The sequence below is a fragment of the Haemorhous mexicanus genome, chromosome 5, assembly GCF_027477595.1.
Source record: "Haemorhous mexicanus isolate bHaeMex1 chromosome 5, bHaeMex1.pri, whole genome shotgun sequence".
NCBI lineage: Eukaryota > Metazoa > Chordata > Aves > Passeriformes > Fringillidae > Haemorhous > Haemorhous mexicanus.
The window spans coordinates 30,780,428-30,807,505 of record NC_082345.1 but is presented as its reverse complement, the minus strand read 5'-3'; the positions used below and the strand labels follow the sequence as shown (position 1 = coordinate 30,807,505).

General features: G+C 37.3%; 1 long non-coding RNA gene across 1 annotated transcript in view; it reads left to right on the top strand.

Moving 5' to 3' along the window:
* The window catches only part of LOC132327498 (uncharacterized), a 71,535-nt gene that overhangs the window by 6,139 nt on the left and 38,318 nt on the right, over positions 1-27,078 (top strand). Inside the window, exon 2 of the long non-coding RNA XR_009486537.1 lies at positions 12,729-12,861. This is a non-coding gene — a long non-coding RNA (uncharacterized LOC132327498). The remainder of the gene's footprint in view (positions 1-12,728; positions 12,862-27,078) is intronic.

Below are 27,078 nucleotides of genomic sequence, written 5' to 3'. Positions count from 1 at the left end.
GCAGCAGCTTTGCTGACCTGGGCCAGCAATGCCAGAGAAACTGCTGGTCCTGTCTCCTCTTTGTTGAAGAAAGGACTTGTAAAGCTTTGCTGATCAACTGAAAACTAATCTTCCTTTTCTTTCTCTGGTAGGGTTAGTTTTCATCTGGATCAATCGCTTGATCCAGCTGACTGCATGGCTGCGCACATCCTGGTGCCTGCATTGGAGAGGCAGCTCTAGCAGGGCTCGAGGCTGGGGAGGGCAGGTCAGCCCTTTGGGCTGGGTCCACCCTGAGCCCTCAGCAGCAGCTAAAGCTGTGCTTGTGGACAGGCAGCTCTGTTACACTCCTACCCCTCTTGTTCCTGCACTTTCTGGAGCAAAAGCCACCTGCCTTGGTGAGTTGGAGTGTCAAATGATGTGTGATTAGGATGCTTCTCTTCTCTACATCTTGAAGGAGATCTGATCCAGTGTTTCTTGCTCCACACTGTTAGTGTCGTTTCTTGCAAAAAAAAAAAAAAAAGCTTTTTTAACAGTCTATAGGTCAATCTGTTAGACAAAGATGTTGTTCCCTTAAACCTGAATGAGAATGTAGACCCCCTTGAATTCTAGTTTCAATTCTAAATGCTCTAAATGTGCCATGCTGTGATTAAATTGCAGGTGCGCTACTAAAATTGATAGGTTACATTTTCCAGAGGTGTCTTTTACCTCTGTGGGTTTTTTTTTTTTTGGGTTTTTTTTTTTTTTTTCTTTTTTTTAGTCTGTCAAGGTATTTCCTTCTGCTTTTGTTCAGTCTACTGTTATTGATTGCATGGGTTCCAGCCTTCTGCTTTAAAGAGGTAGGAGAAGTTTGCTCTTTCATTTCTTGCTAGTAAATCCTCAAGCACTTCTACAAAATCATCGTTATCCTCAATAACAGCTGTCATCTTCCTCTGGGCCTGTGGCATCAGAAAATGGTGGCAGTGTACTCCTGGCTGATGGCATTGATTTGAATGGAGAAATTAATTTTTATAGTGTTATTCTCAGCTTTCAACAGTAAATTTTTAAATTTTGCTACAGCAACAATGCTGTATAGGCAGCAACATTATCTCTACAAATAACTAAAGTAGCTATCTTATGTTCATTACTGTTTAATATCTTCTTAAAAATCTGTATTCCTGTTGTTGGGACACGGCCTTTGCATCTGAGAATGGAGAACTAAGGCATCCAAGACCTTCACTTGGCCATCAGCTGGAAACCATAGGTTTGAAAAATGATCTCATTGTTGGGAACTGAACCAGCCTTCATTTTGCTGTTTAACATTTGGTTTCCGTCACTGAGGAAGTATGGTGAATTGAAAGCAAGTGAATGTGATGGGGGCACTGTAAGATTCTCTGTCAAATTAAACTATGAGCTTGGCATGTCTTGGCAGGGTTGTTGCATTGACACAGATGGCAACTGTACTGTCCCATACCAGGAATGCTGATTTGAGCAGACTGCTCTTCTTTCTATGTGAGGAATACAAATTCACACCTATCATTGAGTGAAGTGCAACAGACACTAAAAAAGAGCATAATACAGAGTATTGTTTCCCCATAAATTACGCCTTTGAAAATTTTTATTAGAAAACAAACTATTTGCTAGCAGTTTGAAGTGCATGGGTTTAGAAAATTGCTTTCTGGAAGAAGGAACTATTAAGTGGTTCTGATAAAAAATGTTGCCTATGTAAGTAAGCGTGTACCGATGTTGAAGAAAATAACCATCATCATGGCAAGTAACTTGTGATCACTGCTGTCTGCATTCAGCACATTGGCTCAAACAAATTTGTATTGCACAAATCTGACATTTTTCTTTCTGTTCATCACCTTCCATGTCCATGAAATGGACTTTAAAGCTAAGATTTGTCCTTACACATTCTTTATATTTAGAAATTCTTCACAACTCTAGATATAATAAAAATCAATATGCAGATATTTTCTTTGCACAATGATCAACACTTGGATTGTCAGTTTGCTTTAGCATTTCATTAAAAACAATAGAAAAAGATTATCTACTACCTACCCTTTGCATGTATATATTAATATATATATTCATATTAGTTAATTGTGCAACCTCTGGACTTACCCACACACACCAAAGCTCCAAATCTGTTCTGTAATGCATAGTTTTGATTTTTCAGTAGGTACATATTTCATATAAAGGTTTAGGCTTTAATACATTGAAAATAAAAAATGAAAACTCAGTTCTATTTCTTCTAGATTGTTCAGAGTTCTGGCGCACCGTGCACACGTCACTTGAACAGAAACTCTCTGGAGGGCTTAATAACTACAAAGAGGAGAAATTGTGTTCATATACTGTTGCAGTGGTTCTCAAACACGGGAGGATAACCCCTCCTTTCACTGTATTTTCACGGGTTACATTTTGTTACCTCTTACTCAATACCAAGTGTTTTGTAGGCTCCCTTGTTGTTAGCAAGTTGCTAGAAGTTGTTATTGTGTTTTTGTTTCCATACCCCACTTCCTGTTTGTGAGTCTGAGAGCAGAGTTTCTTTATTTTAAGAACAATTTACTCAAATTGAAATGAGATTAGCTGGGCTTGCAGGGAAAACCATTCTGAGGGATTGTCTGCCTAAACATGCCCTCTTCTTTGGATGAGAGCAATTCTCCAGCTTAGAGTTTTTAGTAGTCCCATTGGGCAGTCTGTAGAGAGAAGCAATTTCTTTTGCATTTGACTAGTCAGTTTTGGCCCCCTGGTGACTCATAGCTGTCATCTCAAAATGATACTTTTTTGGTATATTCCAATTGGGATAGTAATGATGGAAAAGTTGAAGCAGGCAAAAAAAAAAAAAACCACCTTTTTATTCATGTGCAGGCCATTCCTATAAATAAAAAAAAAAAACAACAAAGAAGTTAATTCTCAGTACGTCTCTCACTAAAACAAGAGATTGACATTAGAAAAAAGTGGGCTTTTCCTAGATAAACCACTTAAATAGAAAAACACCATGGAAGAAAGACTTTCCAAGTGTGTTTTTCCACAACAGAGGTGGTATTACAACATACCCCTGAATATTCAGACTGATCTTTTTTTTTTTTTTTTTTTTTTTTTTATTTTTTTAAATCCATTTCCTGATAGTGTCCCCTGCACTTTTCTGGAAGCAGGGAAAGTTGGGCAAGAGTTTGAGAAGTGCCCCACTTTGCAGCCAGTTGGCTTTTCCTGTGCTGATTACATAGCTCATTATTTTCCATCTTTTAAGGTTTTAGTTTATGAGGTCTGAGGTGTTTCCTTCATCCTAATCCATGTGTCCATCTCTGCGAGGGTGACAGAGCAAAGGGAAGCAGCTGGGATTGGGATGAGCCGTCTGCCACAGTCTGTGCCATGGGCTAGAGGTGACTTCTCTGTTTTGTGCACAAGGTCTCCATGTGACAGGGAGACATTCACATCTCCATCGTGAACCTCAGCACTGGAGGGGTGCCATGATCCTCCCCCAGCTTGCCCAGCCAGGCTTGGCACCAGCCAAATCTGAAGACTCCAGGCTAGAGAGGCAGGAGATGCTGCTGCAAGGTTTCTATGGAGACAGAGGTGGAAGATGGGAGACAACTAATAAGAGGCCAACTCAGACAGCTTCTGGATAGTGATTTGAAAATAAGGACTTTTAAAAATAACCCTTTACCTTATTTTCCCCCACCTAATCTTTGTTTCTGAAGAAAGAAATCAGAAAGGCAGTGGGTTGCCTGCAGCAGTGAATGAGAGCTCTCACTCACACCACTTTCATCTGTTGGCTGTCATGCAAGACCTGTAAGTAGCAGTTTACTAAAACTGGCTGCAGGCTTACAAAGTGTGTAGTAATTGTATTTTTGGACTAGAAGAAAACGTGAAATGCATTTTAAAGGTGTTTTTCCACCCCTGTTTTTGTCCTTTTGAATGCAGTAATTTCAAGGATGGCACAAAGGCTCTTTCTAAGCCATGAACTCGCACTAGATATTAACTGTGGCAAAATATATGAGTATTTTACTGCATTCAAAATATTTTTTGGTGTGTTTTACCCCTATGGCAGGCAAGATCTAGGTTGTTATTCCCTTTAATCTGTTTTGTTTCTCTTTATCCTTCACAGCATTGTCTCTACACTGACAACTTCTAATGCAGACATTAGAATGTTTCAGGAAAAAATTTATGAAGTTTTTCCCAAGAAAGATCTTAGGTCATCATGTATCAGTGAAAAAGGGAATTCTTTGCCAAATCTCCATTTTACTTTTTTTTTTTTCCTTTCTCCTCAAAGGGTTTAGGAAGTGGGAAATTCTGATTGTATCAATTCCTTACATAAAATTTAAAACTTATACAACAGGCCATAATTGGAATTAAGGGTGAATTTTGTGCTTTCAGTCTCATGCTGGATTGATTTTTGCTGCTGTTATGTTAATGTGATGCTTGGATGCTTGTATTAACCTTTGGAATACAGAAACTAGATGAGATTGCAACTCAGCTTCTTAATCAATTTTAAAAAATCTATTGAGAAATTAAAAACAAAGGAAAAATATTTCACTCAAGAGAGGTGAGAAGTCTACAATTTAATATAATGGTCCATGCTGATGCTAAACCAGAATAAGACCAGCCAGTTGATGTCCTTTTGCATTTGTGTGCCTCTTCTCAGACTGGTGTCCTGTCTTACCCCTCTGAGCGATGCCTTAGGAATCCAGGGAAACCTGGGGCAGAGGTAGTGTGGTCTCTGCCTTCTCTGTCCTATCACATGTGCACAGGACTATTCCAATTTTTCATATTGTACCCAGAGTCTGATTTGCTCCCTAAGGCCACTTGTGCATCTGATGGGCATGTCTGAATATGTGGCTGTGTGATGCTGCTGAGAAAACTCTGCAGAGAAACAAAGTGGTGGCGAAGATCAGAAATCAGCTGTTTGTGGAAACTGGGAGCACTGTTGGTTGATTTAGGTAAGGTTCAGCTGGAATCAATTCCTTCACTTCATACCTCAGATGAGAGGCACTTCTGAAATTTTAGAGAAAAAAATCTCTTTGTGTGGACAAGTGGGAGCAGAGAACAAAGTGTCTGGTTAATTTGAATGAAAAAAGTTATTTTGCTGGAAAGGGGCATATGCACAAGGAGGGCATTTGAACTCTGTGCACTTAGCAAAAATTTTTTCTAAAGTGTCATACAAAAATTCAATAACCTTTAGAAAAAGTTACCAAAACTGAAGTGCCATTATAGTATAAACCAAATAAATTTGATTTACCTCTAAATGCAAATTGTTGGAGGTTAGGTAGATCACCATTACACAGACATTTCATTTTTTCTCAGTCTTGATTTGGAAGCAGAGAGAGGAAAAGGAGTAAGGTGTTGAGGAAGGAGTAGCTAAGGCTTATCTTAATTAATAGTGGTTTAAGTATGAGCAATTTCCATCATCTTAATAAGAAAAGAAGAAAATGGTTACTATCTACCAGGAGTTTTATTTTTCCCTTTGATGTACTCTGCATTCCTCCTGTTGATCATAATATACTTAACAGTTGTGCTTGCAGACTTGAAAGTGTAACACATGCTGATTTGTCCTCCCAGAGGCATGCTAGATTTGACATGCAATACGCAATTTGACTTTTTAAAATACTGTATTTGTCACTGTTGAAAAGCTTCTAAGACTATAAACATCATTATTTCATAAAAAACAACAACAGCAAAACCAACTGCAAAACACATCAATTGCTACAGTTTGCTGTACCTATACATATATTTGTTCATACACACAGGTATAAGTTTAGAATATTCATAAAAATATTGAATGTTGCAACGGTGTAGGACCCATAATATGCAAAAGCCATTTTCAGTAGATTTTTACTGCTGTAAAATAATCCCTCTGGTCTTCCCAGCACCGTGCCTGGAAAGTGCTGTTTTGAGTATCTCTTAGAGATGCCAGAATAAAAGTAGGGTTATACTGCTGTCAGTAGAGAAAGCAGGTCACTTTCCAGGGACAGTCAACGAAATTTAGTCAGGTAAGTGTGGAAAGTCCCCTGGGAAGGTGATCTAGGCACTCAAATGCTTCCTCAGTTTTATAGCACATTATAGAATTTCCTGGATGGCCTTTTAAATCTTGCACCACGGAACAGCAGAGGAAATCCTGCCAGAAGGATTGGTAGACATACCTATCCATTCATGGAAAATAGTTGAGACTGTATGTAAGTAGTGAAGGTAGCACCCATCACCACAGCCTGGGAATATAATTAATTAAAATATTATTTTTCTGTTCTTTTTCTGAACTAGCCCTGCTGGCACAATTAAAGCTCAAACCTAATATATTTAATGATGTTTAATAATATTTAGATTAGTCCAGCTGGCATGAGTCACACTAAGGGAAAAAAAAAGATAACAGTTTTGGTACCATTCACTTAGGTACTCATGTGATGTATGTAACACATGTCTGTAGAAAGGAAGTGTTAATTCATGGTAGTACTACTGCAGGGCACTTTCAGGGTCTGGGGAGCAAATGATAACTTTTTCTCTGAATGTTTCTTTTGGAAGAGTTATTTAGGAAGTAATTTTGCATCCTTGGTTCTGCATCTGTGCAGGTTTTTTTCTTTGTTGGTGTTTTGTTTTTTTTTTTAAATCCATCCTTATGAGTTTTTCTTTCGTCTCTTTGCCAATTTCATTGTTCTGGAATGTCACACTCATGTGAGATAGTGCCCTTGGAGGGAGACAATCAGGGAGAGAGAAAGGGGTTTGGAAGCAACTTGAGCTAATCTGATTCATCCCTTAAATTATCCGTGTTCCACAGCACTGTCTGCCTGGTGAGTAAATGATAGCCATCCATCAGCATTTGCAACTCTGTAGAGGTTGTTTCAGGCAGAGGTCAGATTTGTACAGCTTTTCTTAGAAGAGTGGTAGAGGAACTTGTTGGAAAATCTATTTAATTTTTTTTCACCCCTCCATGTGGACTTCTCTCTTTAAATGTTTTTTTTTCCCCACTATCTTTTGTCTTTATTTTTTCTAAGAAATCTAAATTGCATTGACAGAGAGGACCATTTCTTAGTTTAGCAAATCTCACTAACCAATGCTGTTTTCTACTGTTCAATCTTATTTTTTCCCTTCTTAAAGCCATCTCATTATAACTATCATATCTTCCACGTCACACTAAGTGATTCAGTGAATCTGGTGAAATACAGACTAATGTGTTCCCTTGGCCATTGGTTCAGTTATCATCAGTTCTCTCTAATTGAAAGAAATTGTACCTTATTTTTGAACTTGATCATTCTCCATCAATTTCCTTTCCCTCTGTTTTATTATTTTTGGTTGGGCTCAGGATAAATGCACTGTGTCTCAGAGGAGTTTTTTTACCTCCTCTGAGCAGGTTGCTGAGTCTTTCTTGGGATTATATACAAAGTGGCAGTTTTGGCCAGTTGAATGTTTATTAAGGTAAAGGAACCAACTAGCAGGTCAGAGGGCTTTCCTACATGGTGATTTTAATCCTCATAGATGCTATGGTTAATTTAAATACAGCCATAACTTTAATTTAAGTAGCATCAGCTCAGGAAAGACTTGTGGACCAAAATAACATAGCAGGGTTGACTGCTAGAGCAGTCATAAGCCTCCTGGCAGGAGTGTGCTGGGAGGAGAGAGTTTCTTAGAAAAGGAATTTTCTGCTGTGTTCACAGGATGAAGGGGTTGATACAAGAATTTGGGGGATGAGGGGAGAGGGGAAGGAAGAGAAGTCTCTCTGTTCTGTGATACAGTTAGTTCAGATTTGGCTCTCCTTATATGAGGATGTTGAGAGGAGAAGGTGACCAGAGAAGAGCCAGCTCTGCTTCCCAGGAAGAACAAGTTTTAAAACCCTTGCTGGCAGTGTGAAGCAGAGTTGTGGAACTCAGTGCCAGAGGAAATTAAGGAGGACAAAGGTATAAGATAAAAATGGAATTAGTGAGGTTCTTGGAGGGTAGACATCACAGTGGCTGTAAAATGTAACTGTCATCATGTACCCTGTTCATTCAAGTTAGGTTTAAATCTCTAGTTTAACCAGAAAGTGGGAGGAATATGTCCTAGCTTTATAATCTTCCTTGACTGCCTGCTCTGAGCCATGGTCAAGGACAAGCATACACAGCACTGGCATGACTATTTTTGCAGGTCAGGGGGCTTGGATTTTTTTCTCCAGAAATGAGGTGCTTATTTCAGTGTTTAGTTCCATATTTTTTAAAGGTTGCACTGAAAATGAATTCTTAAATTATAGTATTCAGCCTTTGCTCTGATTTGCATTAGGAGGCAATGCACAGGTGTTCATTAGGAACTCGTAGTGATCAGGCAACTTGGATCTTTTGCCAGAGTTGTCTTTTCTTTGTGCAGCTCCAAGTCTCTTGTAGGAATTCAGTTACATCGTTATCATTGCACTCTGTGCTTACAGAATGAATTCAGCTGGCATCTTGGATCTTTTGTGCTTCTAGAAACTGCATCCTGTGGTTTCCTCTTTTGCATTTGAGATGATTTGTGTTCTTTAAAGTTAAACCTGGAGCACCTTAATTTTGTGTCAGGCTAGCTAGATTTTTATGTCACACTTTTAATTTTGTGTCAGACAAGACAGATTTAATAGATTCTGACTCTTTCTCTCCCTGATAAGGATGACTTTTTTTTCCTTTTTAATTTTGTACTAGTACAGAAAGAGGGCTTTGGCTGAATACAATCTATTTAAAGTTTGATTTTCTATTAAAAGTTTTATAATTAGGAAAGAAAAAATACCAGCAATTCCTTGTTAGTAATTTTTTTCCTGTAGTTTCTTGATCGATAGCAATCTTCAATGTTTTTGGAATCAGCCCATTAAAACATATTTGAAGCTTAAATTCCAGGTTTATGGTAGTATGCTTGTTATTTCTGAAAAATATGGCTGGCACATAGTGAATTATGCTGTTGAGTTCTTCCGTCTTAAAACAAATATCTACCAGTGCATCTCAGTCCATTCCTCACTGTTCTTTCATTATTCTATTCTCAGTTCCTGGAAGAAGTAAGATAAGACTCAGAAGCTGGTGGGGATGGGTTTTAGTGAGTGGGAGAGACATTAACAGTACTGAAGGCTGATAGCTACTTTAGATTTTTAAAATCCCTTCTTGGACTTTGAAGTTTAGTATATTTAGTAAAGGAAAAAAATGCTAATTTAATTAGCATTTTCATTTATGGATAATTCTGTTTCAAGTTGTCCCCTCCCAAGACTAGTTTTAATATTGGTGTTATCTGTTCCAAGAAAATAGAACGCAAAGATTGCTTTAGGTTGTGGGTTGGGAATTTACTTAAACATGAATCCCCGAGGAGGAAAATCACTTGAGCTCTCTTTAGCTCTACCTTAATTGCATTGAAAAGTTTCAGGAGATAGTTACATGAAATATCCTTCATCATTTAGATATTTATGGAAAATTATTTTAGAGTAAAAGTGGTAAGTTTACTTGAGTTGCTAGTTCACAGTTTTGAATTGTGTAAAAAATAGCCCATATATTTTGGGATAAACATTGATACATTGATTCTCTTGTTAACTGACTAAATTATATTGGTATATATATATATAAAATTAGTGCTGCATCCAAAATTTTGGTGGAATTATACCATTTAGATGTATACCTCTTTTAAGCCTTGAACCTGAATTCCTGGAAAATATTATCTGTTTATATTAAACAATACAGTGATATGGATTATTAAAGCCCAGGGAAACATGTATTTTTGTCTTTATTGCAAATCTTGTTGGCATACAAGTGCATATGATGGAACGTGCATCCTTTGTTTTCTAGACTTCCAAATTCCAAGGAACACTCTTACAAAATTTTGCTATTCTAATCCACATTTTATATCTGTTTGCACAGCAAAATTTAAATCTCTGAAGCCTAGAGATTCAGAAGTTGTAAGTGTATATTTCATATCTGAAATATGCCTGAAAATGCCTCTTTTTCCTGGAAGAAGATCTGAGATGATTCACATTGGTCAGAAATAGCCTCAAGTTCCCAAGCACCAATGATCTTAGTATTTCTTAGCTCTTCCTAGCTTGATTTCAACCTAATTTGGCACATAAATTGTAGTTGACCTCAGACAGAATAATTCAGATGTTTGAGCCTCTTAGATGTGTAGCCAAAAGCGAATTGTCTTGTTGCATGTATTTTTAAACATCTGCAAGCTGAGCCAAGAAGCAGAATGCAAATTCTAGGACTTGAAGATACCTGTGAGATTATGAAAATTCCTTTGGGACTGCAGAGAATCCCCATGCCTATGAAGATGATTTTTTTCCCTAGTCATGGTGTATTTAGAAATTTAAAATTTGCTTTAATTTCTGGTAACAGAAGTAAAAATGACAATAGAAGCAGCTCATCAATAATTTAATAGTAAATGTACAGTCTGAGATAGTAACTTTTGTTGAACCTTTTAATGCCTATTCCACGAGGATTGAAGGAATTGTTTCCTGCACTTTGTATTTCTGTTTTACTGGGATAGAAGAATAATTTTTTGTTCATGCATAAAAAAAAGTTGTAGCAAATTAGCATTAGCAGAATTGGTTCTTTCAATAGCTTTCTTTTAGTTAAGTACCAGTACACAGACAAATGATATTTTCAATAGATTGCAAAGGAATTCCCATGCCTCTTAGGAATAAGAACCAGCTAACTTCTCAGCTCATGATAAGTGGGGTTTAGGTTGGAAGCTTTGAGTTCTCGAAAAATTTGACTAATAAAAGATGTGGTGAATATTTTATTAATTAAATGTTGCATATATCTCTATAAATTCCCTACATTATACAGTAATTTTTGCTTGAGATATTTCATTCTCTGTGTTTTTTTAGAAGTAGTGGGGGAAGCTGAAGTTTCAGTCTAAGTTTGAGGGAGAATTGTGTCTAAACAATGAGTTTTGAAATGCTTTTATTGTCTAAAATCACAGTTTGATTCCAGGATAGGATTGTTTGGTCCTTCACTTATATAAATCCTATAAAATGGGCTCAGATGAGATTTTTTTCTTTTGGAGGCTGTTCTTATAAGCACCTATAATATAGGATTCTCTTGACTATGAAAGACATGGCTCTTTCTATAACCGTAAGCCCTTTTGGCCAAACTTCTGTCTAGTCATTGGTCCATGACATACACTCATCCTCTTCTACCAGCCATCCTGAGCAAAGTCACGTGTCAGTGGCTGGTGAAAAGACTAGTCTGTGCACTGATTCATAAGATCCTCTCAGATTTTTTGAAAAGTTTCAATTTGTTTTCAGCAGCATCACAAGTGTCAATTAAAACAAAAGATCTCATGCGTTAAGGAAATGGGTGTGTGGCACCATGACTTTGCATCGTGTGCTATTACCCAACAACACAAACTGAGTAGGTTTTACACTTGCCTTGGGCTACCTTAGTTTATAGGGTCTTGGTCTATAGGGTTGCTGGTTCTAAAAGCTGTTGTGTTCTGAAACTGAAGGCAATAAATACATGGGCCCCCACAAGTTTGTGAGTTCATCTGACATCCCTGTACAGGATCTGCTGTCAGTATGCATCCACAGATGAGACCAAACACGCTGTCATCTCTCCAGAGAGATACCTTTTCTTCTGAAAATCTTGTTTTAAAAAATAGACAAATATTTTGGCCCAAGATAACAAGTTTTCATTTTGAGTCTTAGTAGTAGAAGTTGCCACATGTGTTTCCTGTGGTATTGGGATCATGTTTGACTCTTCACCTTCAGTAAGGAGATGTGCAGGAGCTGCTTCTCTGAATAGTCCCCTCCCTGATTTCATTGGACTTGAATATATCTAACATCCTGCCAGTGATAACTGAGTGTGGTATCTGTTGCAGCCAGTGAAGGTAAGGAGCTGTGGTTATGATCTTTTCCCCATCTGTGCCATGGAAATTAGCTGTGGTTTTCTCCCACAGGCATCAGAAAAATGTTGGCCTTGAGCTTTGGAAGCTTGGGGTGGAGAAAAAGGCAAGGAAACTGAGCGCCATTCCATAAAGCAAAATATCCAGGAACAGAATAGAGATGGGAATTCGAGTGTATTTTGGAGCACTAGGTCACCATATTTAGGAGCAATGATTTGGCACATCAGTAATGAGGAGTAAGCAGTGGGTATACCTGATCATACCTACACCTGATCCAGAAGAAATGTGTTGGAACTGCATCCTGAAATACCTTTTGACCTAGATAGGTATCTTTTAAAATCCAGGTTTGAAAGGTGCCAATGATTCACAGGGATGCACATTGTCTGGGAAAAAACGAAGCTCCTCTGAGACTGGCAGTTTTGGAATGTTAAGCTCAAAACCAGCTGTCTGAGCAGTGTTCCAGGAGAGTGTAAACATGGAGGGAGATCTGCTACATCCTATTTGAAGAAAAGAGTAGTGTGGTGTAGTTTTCTGGGGTTTTCTTTCCTTGAAACTGTGACACTTTTGATTAACTGTTTTTGACAACATCTGATCATGAGGTAAACTGAAGTGCAGAGCCTGTTTGAGAACTAGTTCAGCTATGCAATGAAGCCTAATTTACTATGAGTTCAAAAGGAAATTATGTTTTCAGGGAAAAAAATTGGGATCTATGAAGTCAAGCTTTTATGTGAGCCTAAGTGTATTTTGCAGGTTAGCTGTTCTTGTGGATTTATTCCTATCATGTCTGAAGACAGAATGGAACGTGTCTGTCACAAAGCAACTCCAACTGTATAATTTCAAATGAGGATGTCATCTGTATTGTGGAAAACACCCTTTTTACTTTCTATTTTTTAGGACTTGCTGACAGAGCAGCAAATTTACCACCAATCACCTTTGTCTCACCTTGCACTTTCCCTCCACAGATGCCGGGGTCCTGCTGAGCCCTTGCTGATGCTCGGAGGCTGTGCTGGGCAGGAGGATTGCAGTGAACCTCTTCCCATGTCCTGGGGGAGCCAAAAGCCAAGTGTGGCAAAACCCTCCAGGGAGGTAACACAGGTGCGTGAAAAATGTTGGGAACGTGGCTCCATATTGATTTTATCTTAATGTTTGACATGCAGAGTGGGAATAATATTATTCCAGTGACAATTCATCTGAAGACATGCACTATTATACAAAATAAATGTCAGTGTTTGCCCTCCATGCATGCAGCCTTCTGATTCACACAGATAATTTGAAGATTTTGAAATTTAGGTTGTCCACTCCTCTTTCTTAGCAGAGAAAAATTAGTGTGTCCTAAAATAATTGTCAAGAAAATAATATCAGGGATTTTTTTTTCTACTCCTTTTGCTCTTCTTCAGAGACTTTGAGCAATATTAAATGTTCAGGCTCACCAACAAAATAAATGCTGAGGTCTGACCCATCCTGCTCTTCTCCTGCTCTCTGCTGCACCTTCCTGTATCTCCCTCAGCCTTTCTGATGACTTCTTAGTGAAAGTCCTGTTTCAGATAGTCAGTATCAGAGCACAGAGACAGAATGCTGATTCTAAGCATGAATATTTTCTGATAAATCACAAGTCAGTGATTGGTAAAAGTGAAGTTTTGATAAAAAAATGAGTCAAGTTCTGAAAAACACAAGCCAGGCCTCATAAGCAATTCTGATACTTTTCATGTATATGGCAGTTTCCAGGCTATTACAATTATGATCAGGTACAATGTGAAGCTTTTGCAATTTTATGGTCAATGAAAAGCGCACACTTCATAGCTAGAGACTGAAATCCACTATTCCTTTGGTCAAAAAAAGTGCACAAAAAAGGAAAAAAACATTTCCACACTCTGTACTGTCAAAGATCGAAGGCTGCTGGTGTGGGAATTCCCTGAAACTTGCAGAGCAGTTGTGTTCCCCTCTGCTGAGAATGACATCCATAAACCTCATGGTGGGAGCACTCTTCACTGATGCTCGGAGAGAAACATCTAATCCACCTAATTTTACTGCCTGGGAAATAATTTGAATAATGTGAAGTAATTTAATTGTCTCTATTCTGAACCTGAAGGCAAGACTGAAAAATCCAGGGTGTGAGTTTTTCATGGTGACTGAAATCAACCAGACCTGGGGGGACTTGTAAGACTTGTGCATGTAGATGGTGCCTTCTGTGATCAGGACTTGATTCTCACTGCAAATTTCCTCTAGCTGTCTGTTCCTTTCTGTGGTCTTTATTTTCCTATAGACAGGGAAAAATTAAAATGAGTAAGTTATCATGTCAGTAGGTTTTAGGAAAGGAAACATATTATTTTCATTAAACCAAATATGTTCTTAGAAGACATTACTTTCCTTTGGTCCGAGAAAGGATGGTATCCTCACTTCTGGTTTCCCCTGTGACTGAAGAAAACACAGAAAATCCTCATGGTGAGCTAGGATGTTTGCTTATTTTAATATTAAGGGATATTAGTTCAGTCACTATACAGTAGTAAGAAACTGTAGATACCATATTATCTGCTTAAAAAAAAAAAAAAGAATACTTTTTAGAAAAAACAGAAAAACTGATTTGTTCACTTAAGCTTAAAAAGGCAATACCAGGTGGTCTCTTACCCAAGGTTTGGGCAAATAATACATTCAAGGCTTACAGAATAAAGAAGCATAAGCCTCAAGCATCTCTTCTCCTCATATTCTTTTGAATTACTGTACAGTAATTTATGTAAGTGGCTTCTGTTGCTCCCTTAATGACTACATAATTTTCTTGCTGTGTTGCCTTGCATAGGATCACAGGATGACTACACAGTTACTTCAGTCATATCAGTGCTGGACTAGACAATCTTAGACTTCTAGACTGAAATATCTCAACAGAATGTGAAGAAAAGGGGAAAATATTATGTTTTCATGCTTGAACAAATATAACAGTGATGAGAGATTAGTTTTTTAAGATTAAGACAGTGGAGAGGTATTGCTTGAAGCCGTCTTTTAATGTCTTAGTTTTAAAATGATACACCAATACATTCCACTAAAATACTGGATAAAAATATGAATTTGACTATTTTAAGTGCTGTTATATTTACAAATATTTTCAATTCTTCTAAGTAAGATGCCAATTTTAGAAAAAAAAATTATTATTCAGGTAAGTTTTTGTGCAGGACTGTGAGTTGATATTACACCAAAAGTATTGTTTTTTTACTTACTGACAATATACCTACGTGTAAATGCCAGTGTAAATACCAGGTTAATTGAACAGTATTTTCTTATTACTTATCCTTTTGATCACATAAGTTTTTTTCAACAAGATAGAAAATGTCTTTCAACTTTCAGTTAGATAAAAAGACTTGTATAAATTTTGCTTAGTGACACTTTTATTGAAATGGTTTCTAAAAAAGAAAATTAGGACTATTTAATGTTTCTCTTCATCAAGGAAAACAATACTGAGAACAGAAGGAACTGTTTATCTGGAGTGCAAAATGCTTCTCTGTTCTTAGGAGATGCAAATACCTTTTGTTTCGTCATATCAACAAATTTTTCTTATTTTGTGGAGCACAGTTTACCTATAGCTTCCAGTCCAGAAAATGATTTTGAGATGCTGTTTAAGCAGTAAGCTCGTAATAGTTTATTATGTTGTGAATTTCCATTGCTCATTCCTATTGTGCAGGTAATGACTTTGGGGGCAGAGAGTGAAATGAAATTCCCCATTGAGTAGATAAACACTCATTTATTACTGCTTCTCTGGGTGCCAAATTATGGGCTAGTTGATAGTGAGAACCTCTATCAGTTTTTAGCCTTTGACTCCAGATGACTGAGGTAATCACATGACTCATATCACCTCCAAAGGAAAGGCTCCTCGTATGAAAGAGTGGTTGAAAGACTGTTGCTGCATTATTAATAAAAAACAGAGGCAACACAGAATCCCTGATGTCTCAGAATGATGAGGTGAGACTTTGAATTGTCCCACAGGAAATGGTTTTATTTTATTTATTTTCTTCCAGCAAGTTTTGCATTTCCTTTGTTGCCACAGGCAGCTGTAGGGCTTTCATGTACAGAGTACAGAATGCAAATAGCAGCTCTACAGTTGATAGGGGGCTGGAAATGCTTGGTGCCACAGACTGGCAAACCTACTTGGAATGTGTTATCTCATGCATACATTTCTATTTTGTAGTACATCTGCTCAGGGTTCCTGCGTAACCTTGACGAGCAAGGACGCTCTGCTGAAGTCACAACAATGCTGATATGGGATGGTAAAATTCTTGGAGCAAGCATCAAAATAGAGCTATTGCTTCAGTGGAAAAAAAATAAATCACTCTTCCTAATCACATACACATTGAATTGGTGAAGGATATGTAGTCAGAGACTCGGTGTTTCATTAATGATGGATGATGTAATTCAATAATGTAGTTTAAAATTAACATTTAGTAAGGACTCACCTATGGTTAATTTATAGTAACTTCACTTTTATTTTGATGATTTAGGTTCAATGCTCCAGGATCCCTGCCTTGGGAACACTGTCTAGCAAGTTTAGCTGATAATGTTTAACAAGAGCCAGGGAATCAATGACACCTAATCCAAATGAGATTTAAGGAGCAAGAGATTCCCTCCAATCTAGAACATTCCCATTGCTTATAGCTCACTGTCATTGTCACCTGTTTCAAAAGGAACTAATTATCTTCATAAGATAATACACTTTCTTAAATTTCTTATTTAATAGATTTAACTGTCTTCAGGTGTATGAACACATGGTGTTTACTTTTGTTCCCCTGACTTTGCACAGCAACTTGCAATGGGTGTATGTGAAATGTCTGTCAACCTAATAAGTACTTACCTAATGAAATAATACTGTTTAGAAACAATGTGCCTTGGCTAGGTGATATGATGTGGCAAGGGTAAGTCACACCAAAAACAGAGTGCAAAGTTTAAATTAATGAGGTTTGGTTTAGGGCTTTTTTATAGTTAAATAGATTTTAAGTTAGGCATATGTTTGTCTTTATTGCACATTCAGCAGTTTTATTAGTAAAAAGTGCTGAGGTACAGTTTTAGTTGAAGAACAGCAGCACTCAGCAAGCTCCAAGGGCAGTGGGCTGGTACCATTTGTGTGTGTTGGCATGGAAAGCACAGTGCTGTGGAAGTTACAGTGTGCTTGTAGTTCCTTATCATACTTTCATTGATCTGTGACTTCCATGCAAGTCCAGAGAAAATCAGCTATGATTTTGATGGTCAGCATTCTAGAAACCTTTCCCCAAATCCACAATTTGAAAGAATTAGTCAGTTGAAGAAAAGGTTTCGGATTGACATTCAAATACATGAGAAGTTGTTGCCAAGAGGAAAGTACTAAACTGTCCTTTTGTCTATGGGGAACAGTAGAAGAATAATAATGTTTTTACATTCTAGTGAGGGAGATTTAAGTTAGACATTTTACACTTACATTTTAAGTGTAAAATTAGTGAAGCAGAGCAGCTGATGGATTAGAGATGCTGCAGCATCTCTGTTGAAGAATCTGGGAAGCAGTTAGGCAAACTTCTGTCAGAGGCAGCTTAGTGATCCTTGTTGAGCAGAGGGGTGGCAAAGATGGCTCGTGGCATCCCTACTCACCCTGTCTAGGTCAGCTCTGTTTTTACACTGTCCTTGGGAGGCAGAGAGGTTAAAAACTTTGAATCACAGTGGCTTCTTTACCTTGATCTCTTTTATGATTAGGTTTCTTACTTTACTCTTGTTAGGGTATAAGATAAAACCTTGCTTTTGACCAGCAAGTTTCCACAGCTTTCTTTTCCCAAGAAGGGTATTAGAAGAAAATGCAGCATGTCTGTTTAATACTATCTTGGCCCTGTTTTTGTGTTATTTGGCAGTATTCTTTGTTCATATGTTGTGAATTAAATCTTTTTCTAATAATTTGAAACAAAATTTGCACCTTGTCATTAGATAAAATTAAATCCCAGAAATTCATCGGTTAACTTCCATTTTTATTTAAAGAAGATTTGTGGAAATTAATTAAATTAGAGATTGTAAAAGGCCCTTCTGTTGTTTTTTTTTAATAGCATAGCATAAATAAATAAAGTCCTTTTTTTTCTAAATCTGTGTAGCATTACATCATTTCCCACATCAATTTAAGCTTCTGTTCTTTAGAGATGGTGTTATTTACAGTAAAATCCTATGGTATTCAAAGTAATAAAATATGTCTTGTCACGGCTGATGAAGACACTGTTCTCTAGAATGGATGGTAAAGTTCATTGGAGCATTAAAAAGGATATTCTTGGTTTCTCATATGTACATCCAGCCTAAGCCCTGGAATCACCAGCAGAGTGACTAGAATGTCTGCCTGTAAGAATACTGGTGTTGGTGGTGAGAAAATAGAAGTATTTTTTGCTCATTGCTGTCTTTCTTATTTTTCTTTAGTATCTGACCTTTCTTGCCTTCATATTAATTTGTCCAACCTGTAGTTTGCCTTTCCATTTCTTCTTTTTGTTTCAGTTCAAGAGCTGTAACAGGAAAATTGTATTGGAGCCCCACTGATATATTTCCTTTGAATGGTAATAGAATTTAACTGACTGATATTATGCAGTCCTAATGAATTTTATTTACAGCTTTGGGGATTAGAAAAACACTTTCTAACAAAAACCAAACCATTGTTTTCCACACAAGTGCTTGTTCCAATGAGCTCTTAGATTTGGAAAAAGAGCAGTGCAAAGTGCCATTAACATTTTTTAATGAGAAAAAATTTTAATTGTGCTCTCAGTTTTCACAAAGATCTGCGGTCTTTCTGAGTGCTAAAATAATGGCATATATAGCTTCTGCCTCTCTTAAATCTCTTCTTTGAAAAGCACAATTAAAAGTGTATTTTTGCTGCTACTGTCACCACACTGTAATTCCATGACAATTTTAGAGGAGGAATTTTCTTTGAGTCCAACAGGATGGGGCTGAAGAGCTACACATGAGAGAGAATATATTCTAGTGGGTTTTTAATAGATTTAAAAAAAAACCACTGTTTGTCTTACAGAAACAAGTAAAGGGCCTCCTGTGACACATAAGATTTGGTAAGCACACTGAACTGGCAATCAGCTAATCTCTGGTGTCAGAACGATATCAGTAATTGGATCCCCTATGAAACAACAGGAGTCAGTGGTGGGTGGATTGTTTCTTTGCAGGGCAGTGCAGGCAGCTGAGTGCTCCGTGCTCAGCTGCAAGGCTGTGGGAGCATGATTGCCACAGTGCCAGGAGAATTGAGACAGGTTTTTAATTACCGCGTTATTGAATTATTTGGTATTATTTCTTGCAAGTGCACAATGAAGCACCATGTGAGAATACTAATTTCTACTCGGTTAATCACGGGTAGTAGGGCTTCTGTTGCATGCTTGTAGCCTGCTTGTGTCTTTTAGTTTTATAGTAATCATGAGAGATACCACTTTCACAGTTCTATATTTACTGTAGGTAAATTTTTAGGTCAGAAATAGTATTCTTTATGTGCTTGTGATATTATGATTGAAAGTCACAGGAGACATTTCAGATTTTCAGGGTATCACAATGGGAATGCCTTGTTGTTCAAGAGCAAAAAAAAAAAAATGTTGAAGGGGGAAGTAAGAAATAATCTCATTTTCTGTTGTTTGTAATAAGTAGGCCTGTTTTGACTCAACTAATTATCAGAAGCCCCTGTTCTGCTGTGAGTATTTTCACCAAGAGCAATAACTCCTACAAGACAGATGTCCTGATATTTTGAAAGAGTGGTTTAAATATGTATGTGTATGGTTCTTTGCATCTATTTGATGTTAAAATTAATTTTAGAGACAGCCGTGATGTAAGATGCTCTTTTTCTTTTACTGCCTCCGTCCATATTTCTGTGAAATAGTATAGCAGATTTTCCAAGCCATTTAGGTCCCTAAAAGGCTAACTTTTTAATCACCAAAGTACCAAATGAAGCCAAGTCTTTGAAACTGTATAAAACCATTTACTGTCACATTATGTACTTAGCATGACTTGAACAACAGCTTCAAGCTTCTGAAGTTGATTTTTTCCCCAGCTTTGACATAATTTTCCTTCACCTATCACCTGCAAATGTTATTGATGCTTGAATGAGTCAAAGTACTTGAAAACTGTTTTGCTATCTTATTCTAAATCTGGATGAACTCAAAGTCAGTCCCTATTTAAATTATGTCCATTGAGTAAAATTGGAAATGGAGAATATCCCTATGGGAATAGGAAATATATAGGTAGAGAAATGCATAGAGGGAACATTTTTAAAAGGGTCTTATTTATAATGGATGTTTGTGTGTTCTATGTTTATACTCTATTTTTATAACTTCAGAAATGAGCATAATTTCAGCATTCACCCTCCATCCACAGTGACACTTTAATTGTTACTTTGCAGAGCAGAACTAGGCAAACAGAGGGAGGACACTGCTGTGTCTTCTCTGCCATGTGTCATTACTATCTGACTAACAACAGTAAACTGTAGTTTCATGCAGTTAAAGCAGGATTGTAACTGACTTTGTAAAGAGATCAAGGAAGGATGTTTTAAGTCCAGTAAATTTTAATAACCTTTCAGAGAAAGAACAGCTTTTGATCTGATTTGGCAAAGAAAAAAAAATTCTCTTTGGAATTAATTGCTGCTCTTCCAAGAACTGTTTCATGGAAGTTAGTTGCTTAAATGAAAGAACTATGGGTGAGCCCAAATCAGTTTTGTCTTTTCTGCCCTCAGTAGTAAAATAAAACAAATTAAATCAGGTGTATTTGCCTCATTCTTTTATTTTGCCTGAATGAATTTGACAAATAGAAGTAAAGTATACTCTTGCAGAGCCCTTAAATATCTGATTATCTTTACCCCACTTTGTTGGGGTTCTCTCCCTGAAACATTGGTTCAGAGGGGATTTGAGTTTTTCCTTGTCCTTTCTGAAACTGCTGCTGTGGTAGACACCACACACACACACACACATTCACAATTATGTTTTGGGTTTGTTTTTGTTTTTTTTTTTTAAGATTGTTTCCTCAACCACTACCTCTCACCATAATTTTCGCAACATTTAACTGTTTTTCTCCCCGTTCTAGTTTTCTGTGAGAAGGCATTATGTGCAGGGTTTTGCTGCAGCCACTTTTCACATTTGAAGTACTGTTTTTCCAGCTGATTTTGGCAGATTGAGCAAAGTGATAAGATTGCTATGTAGGAAAGTTAGACAAATAGATCAATGCTGCCTTTGGCGCAGATACTTTTCCAAATACTCTGTTTTCTTAGTTGTATTTTTCATATTCCATATAATGTCAGCATCACAGGTTCAGGGTCTTAATCAGATTCCAACTTTGTGGTTATCACTTCTCTTATTATATGTTTGTTGGTTTTTTTCCAGCAGCATTAAAAAGATAGTCTCCTCATCTTATTTTCTTTGTGTGAGAAATGCCATTTAGGTTCTTCTTTACTTTGACCAATTATACATTTTTCCCACCTGCTGTTTCTGTGGCAGGGTGTGCAATCAGGCAGCGTCCTGGTTCCCAGTGCTGGGTTGCTTGACAGGCTGTGTTGACTAATTGGTCTCTGCCATTTTCTCTGTCTTTCTCTCCTTTCCCTCTCTCCCCCAGTTGGAGCAGAGCCTCACTGAGAGCAGCCCACAGAAAGCATTCTCCCTCAGCTCCTGACAACCACCTCATGTTCAGGGCTGTTGTTAGTGAAACAAAAGCAAAAGTCCTCGAGTGGGCTTCCCGCAAGTAGTGGGAGTCAAACTGGGAATTAAAAATCTTTCCCCTCCTTTGCAGCTAGGAAAGAAACATATCAGTGATGTTTGAGGCACAGATCAGGCGGCTCTTTCAGAACACCAAAGAGGCTGTTAAGTTTTTGATACAGGGTTTGTTTTGTCCTTTCAGGAGAAGTAATCATAGCATGTCACATTTAGTAAGGTAATGCATTTAAGAACTGAATCACGAGGTAGGTAAAATATAAGTGCAGCACTCTATTCTCACACACAATATATAAACTTTGAGCATCCATCTGCTCTTCAAATTGAGTAAACCCATATAAAAATGGATGTCTTTGCCAGTGTTCAGAAAGGTGGAGGAAGTTAATGCTTAAAGTGGTTTAACATTGTATTTACCTTCTTCATTAGAATTTTAATTCAGTTTGAAAATTATACAAAAGATTTCTGTTCATGGCACTTCATGACATCATTTGAACAACATTTACTGGTAAATTGATGCCATCATAGAACAGAAGAGTCAACTTTTTAATGTGTTGGGAATTTAAACATAATGTTGGATGTGTTCATGCTTGATGTTCTACTTAAAAAAGTGTACTGAACAGAATACAGGAATTTACAACTACAGCATCTAACCTGTCTTGATTCCATCCAATCAAAATGTCCTGTAAGTATAACATGAATATGTTTGAAAAATTTCAGCATTGAATGGTAAATTGACTCTGGTTTTGCACATCTTTTCTTTTGTTTTAAGAAAATACATGGTCCAAAGTTAAAGCTTTTGTGGCATCTCTATTGTGTAATTCCCTGTTTAACCTGCTAACAGCTCTTTGTTTGCTTCTATTTTTCTTTGGTCTATGGTTCTGGACTAACAGTCTATTTAAAACCTATGTATGTATTTTTTATTTCTGATATAAAGACAGCCTTAATTCCATAGCAAGGTATTTTGATAATTTTGGGATTAGGTTTCTCTTTGCTATGACATATTCCTAATGATCTGAAGTGCTATGATTAAATCTTGTATGAAATAAAACTTTCTAGTTTAGGTTAACTCAAACTTTAATTTGCAGCAGGATAACATTGGTAATATCCCAAACACCTCTCTTAGAGTGACACAGCTGTCCAAGTGCACTATAAACTGGCCTTGAGCTGCAGCAGGCTCCGCAACTGACTTGTTGGAGGATGTGCTTAGCAAGATCAGTGTCAGTGTCTCTGGATATTGAAGGTTTTCCTTGTACACCAGCTTCTTTCGTCTGTGGACATCTACCTAAAGTCCATAGCAGGTACTCAAACCAATGCAGCTGCACAATGGCAGATGGCCATCAAAGTTGTTGAACTTCTGGCTAAATACTCAACTAATTTTAATATTGACTCTTGGATCCATTCTCCCTTATCCTATTGACTCATAAAATCAGTGGAAAGCACCAACAGAGAGGCTTCATTTACTTCTTTTTGACCTGACTTCATGTATCTTGTACATACCTTGTATACATACCTATACATAAAAATAATTCCCAAAGTATGTAGATTAAAATTAATTGGTAACTTGGTTTCATTTCGGCTTTTTCAAATTTAAATTCACAAAATATTTAGGTTGAAAATTTTTTAAAATGTGAACAATTGAATTTTAATTGTGGTTACTCAGGATTAAATCTAAACCTGACCGCTAGATCCCTTAGCCATTGAAAACATTTTATTTACTAACTATACCTGCACAAAACTGTTTTTAAAATAAATGTCAATCTGCAATTCAAGGTTATGGTGAGTTTTTCACCTATTTCAGTTGACTAAATAATCATCATTTTCTCAGTGATATACAGAGCAAAAGTTTTGTCAAAGAAGTTACTAAGTTGTGGGTTTATCTGGCCATCCCAGTGTTTAAGGAGTTAAGATCTGAAACCACTTTCCTGGGAAAGTGAAAGACATGATGAGGAGCATATCTCTGACCCCCAGGGGCCATCTCCTTCACCCATATGTTCTCTGGGAGGAACTGAGGTCCAACTCATGGATCCCTCTGGATGGATACAGGGAGGCATCTGGTGAGCCCTATGAAGTTGGTCCCTCCTGCTCAGTCCTGTTTCCTCTTGCTGATGTCTGTGGAGGCTTTCCTTGTCTTACCTTTGAGCAGGAGAGAGCCACAGAAAAGACAGGACTGGGCTAGGCAGCAAACATCATTTATGAGAAGACAAAAAGAGAAGCCTAGGGAGGAGGTGTTGAGTGTTGTCTAGCCCATTTTGTCTGCTGTCAAATGCCTTTCTGTATTCCTTACTAGTCAGTGCAGGCAGTTTCCTTAAAAATCAAAACGGGAAACATTCTGGTGTATGTCAATGAATATGCAAACAGACAAGTTTGGGGATCCTTTGACTTCAAATCTCTTAACCAAATGAGAAGTGTTAGCACACTTCACAGGGGAAGCAAAACAGAACTAGGACAACTTATTCTTTGCTAGAAGGCATCACTGCTGTCTTTAATTGCTCATAGCTGTGGGTGTGTATGACCACCTTTCTTTGCTGTTATTCTGTAAACAGGTTTAAGGTAATGCCTCCTACAAAAACCAGAATAGAAAGGAATCCTGAATGAGGATCCATTCAAAGATTGCTCTTAAAACTAAATATGGTTTTTAAAGGGCATGTTATGCAAAGTGCCTATGATGGTTGTTCTTGAAAATGAAGGTAACATTTTAAGAAGTTAGAAAGTTTTTTTATTTGTCATAAGTTTTTCTTCAACACCGTTTGAACCCTTGTCTGCTGATCAGTTAAGTTCATTTGCAAATATGAGGTGAGGGGAAAGAGATTATTCAGAAGAAAATCTGTATGGTATAAAGCCTTCTATTTCATAAAAGAAATCAGATCCAAATTCAACTAGTAATGATTCAGTAGTTAGCAGTCAACTGTTATTGCTTGGTCAATAGCAAAATGAGAAATTGAGATGATGAATACTTGGTCTTTTTGAAAAACTCTTTTCCACCTGAAGCAAATGTATTTGTTGATGTTAATGAATATTGGAGTTGCATGAGAAATGAAGCTGCAGAAATTTTGTAAGGCATTTGATTTGTATTTATCTAGTGCTCATGACTGACACTTGTGGTAAATGAGGCCAGATATTAGACAAAGTCCACTATTTTGGTTGCATTTAATTTTATTTTTTTTTTGTAGACATTCTTTCTGTACAGTTTAAACCAGAATACACTTTTCATTAACTTCAGTGGATGGAAGAGCATGCCCTTGCATCATAATTTTATTGAGTCTTATTGGAAAAAGTGTTCACATAGACCCTGGAAATGTTTCATGTTTCAGAGAAAACAGACTACATTACGATTATGTTTAGAGAATGAGGAAGAAGACTTTAAAGTAGAACAGATTCATACAGATGGTACTTGCATTATTGGCAAGTGCTAGAAAGATTTGCATGGTCTAATTCTCACTTGATGACTAGGGAGTATAATAGAGATGGAAGGCATTTCCAAGCCATTGCTGTTACTTAACTCTGTTCCATGAATACAGCAAAATTTCTGTCTGTTTCTGTGGAAATGATTGAAAAGTATTTGTGAAATTAAGAAAAAAATCTGAAAGTTTACCATCTTCAGTAGAAGCTCATCTAATTTTAATGTATGCTGTGGGTTCAAATTTATGTCCCTTTGTCAGTAAGCTAATCTGAAAGAGTTTAATTGGGAAATACCTATTACCCTTTTCCTCAGTGGGACTGAGCTTTCAAACCTGATCAAATTCATCATCAGTCTTGTACAAATTCTCCTAGAAAGCCCAAGGAAAATTCAATGGGAATATTTCCCTCAGGATCCACCATACTGATTACAAAAAATATCCATGCTTAATACTGAATTTATGTTTATATCTTCACAAAATTTTACTGAAAGAGGTTCAGTGTATACATTCATGTGGAGCCAGTGATGTTGCAAATGCTTACAGCTCTGATAAATTTTTTAACAGCTTGCATTTACACCAAACTCTGCTTTGCACTTCTGACAAAAATACATATGTAATCCCAGGGCATAACATGTGTGTTCATTTTCACACCACACATGCAAATCTGATCCATCAGACTTGACAGTGTACAAGAGAACATTTCCTATTTTGAACTAGCTCTGCTAATGCTCTGTCACCTTCTGTAATAACCCTTTACCTTTCCTAGGGTGAACCACAAGTGTTTGCAGTCATGAAAAGTTGACAGTGCCATGCAACACTGATTTCTTGTCATTACCATCAGCTGCATGATCCTGGAATGTACAATAGCAGCTGGAACTCAGTTGTGAAATAAAGACCACACGGTTGGCTTTTGGGTCTTCCTACATTAGTGTTGTGAAATTCCTATGGAGTATGACATCCTTTTTTTAAAGAATGCATAACTTTCTTACAAGTAGTGTTAGTGTTTGCTTTCTATTAGGCTTGCAAAATTGTGACTGGCACAGTCTCAGTAGAAGCCTCTTTTCCTTTTATCATTTCACCTAAATTTTGCAGCGGTGGAAACTTGACCTGATTTTTCATCAGGTTGAAGGTCAAATTCTTTTACAAATTAAGACAAAATTAGATTAAGTTCCCTATTTTTGGAGAACCTCAGTAACGTTAGCATTTTTTCACTTCCTGTATCAAATGTCTGATGTCATCAGAAAGGAGAGTTAGCAGAATTGTCATCAGAAAGGAGTGCAGGAGTGGCAGGGGAGGCCTCTAATTCACAGGGGTAATTTTAAATTCATGACAGAATGGTGAAGGCAGTAGAAGATTCAGATTTTTTTCAATGTCCACCTTATTGTAGACCTCTGTTGTCTGGTCTTATTTCTGTTTTACAGTAAAGGAGCTGTTAAATTTTGTCCCTTCTGTTCTGTTATGTCTAAACATGTGTGATTCTGTGTAAAATTACTGACATCTTTAGCATCTCATCCTTTTGCCCAAGAATGCTCTTTTGCACATGATAAAAAGCTGTTCCTCTTACTGAAACAGAGCTCATATGCCAGGCTTACTTGAAGTCTCTGGAATGACAGCATGAACTTTTTACCACAAACAATCCCTCTGGTTGCCTTAGGCACTTAGAGACCCGTTTGCTTCTCTTTGACCTGGTGGGTTTCAAGACTTGAGGTCTTAAAATTCATCCTTTTACAACTTCCTGGGAACCAGAGGCAGGACCCTGAAGACTGTCCCATTTATATCCAGTATAGAATCAGCAGTTTTCACGGGAAGAATGGAATTCAGAAAGTGGTGCCACAGAATTCCAAAGCTGGGTGCCCTGTGCTGCTTCCCGCTGTGGCCAGCGTGTTGTCTCTACAGTCAGTGCTGCTGATGCTCTCCTGGAGGGAGGGATAACTGCAGCTTGCTTGTTGTGGATGCTGGGTTTATCAAGCCCTGCTACTTAAAAGCATTGTTTATTAAACCAACCAAACAAGAGAATTAAACAGATTATAGGCTTATGTTGGAGCAAGTGAAAGACAGAAAGCGTGTAATTGGAAGGTGGAGTGTTTTGACAGCTTCTGCAGATGGCAATAGACAGAAAGGAGGATTATGTTCCTAAAATGTAACTTTTTTTTAAATAATTGTCAAATAATTCTATCAGCTCTTTTGAGGGTATTGTATTTGTCATGAAATGTATGACTGAATCTCTTTCTAGGTATTGGTTATGAAAA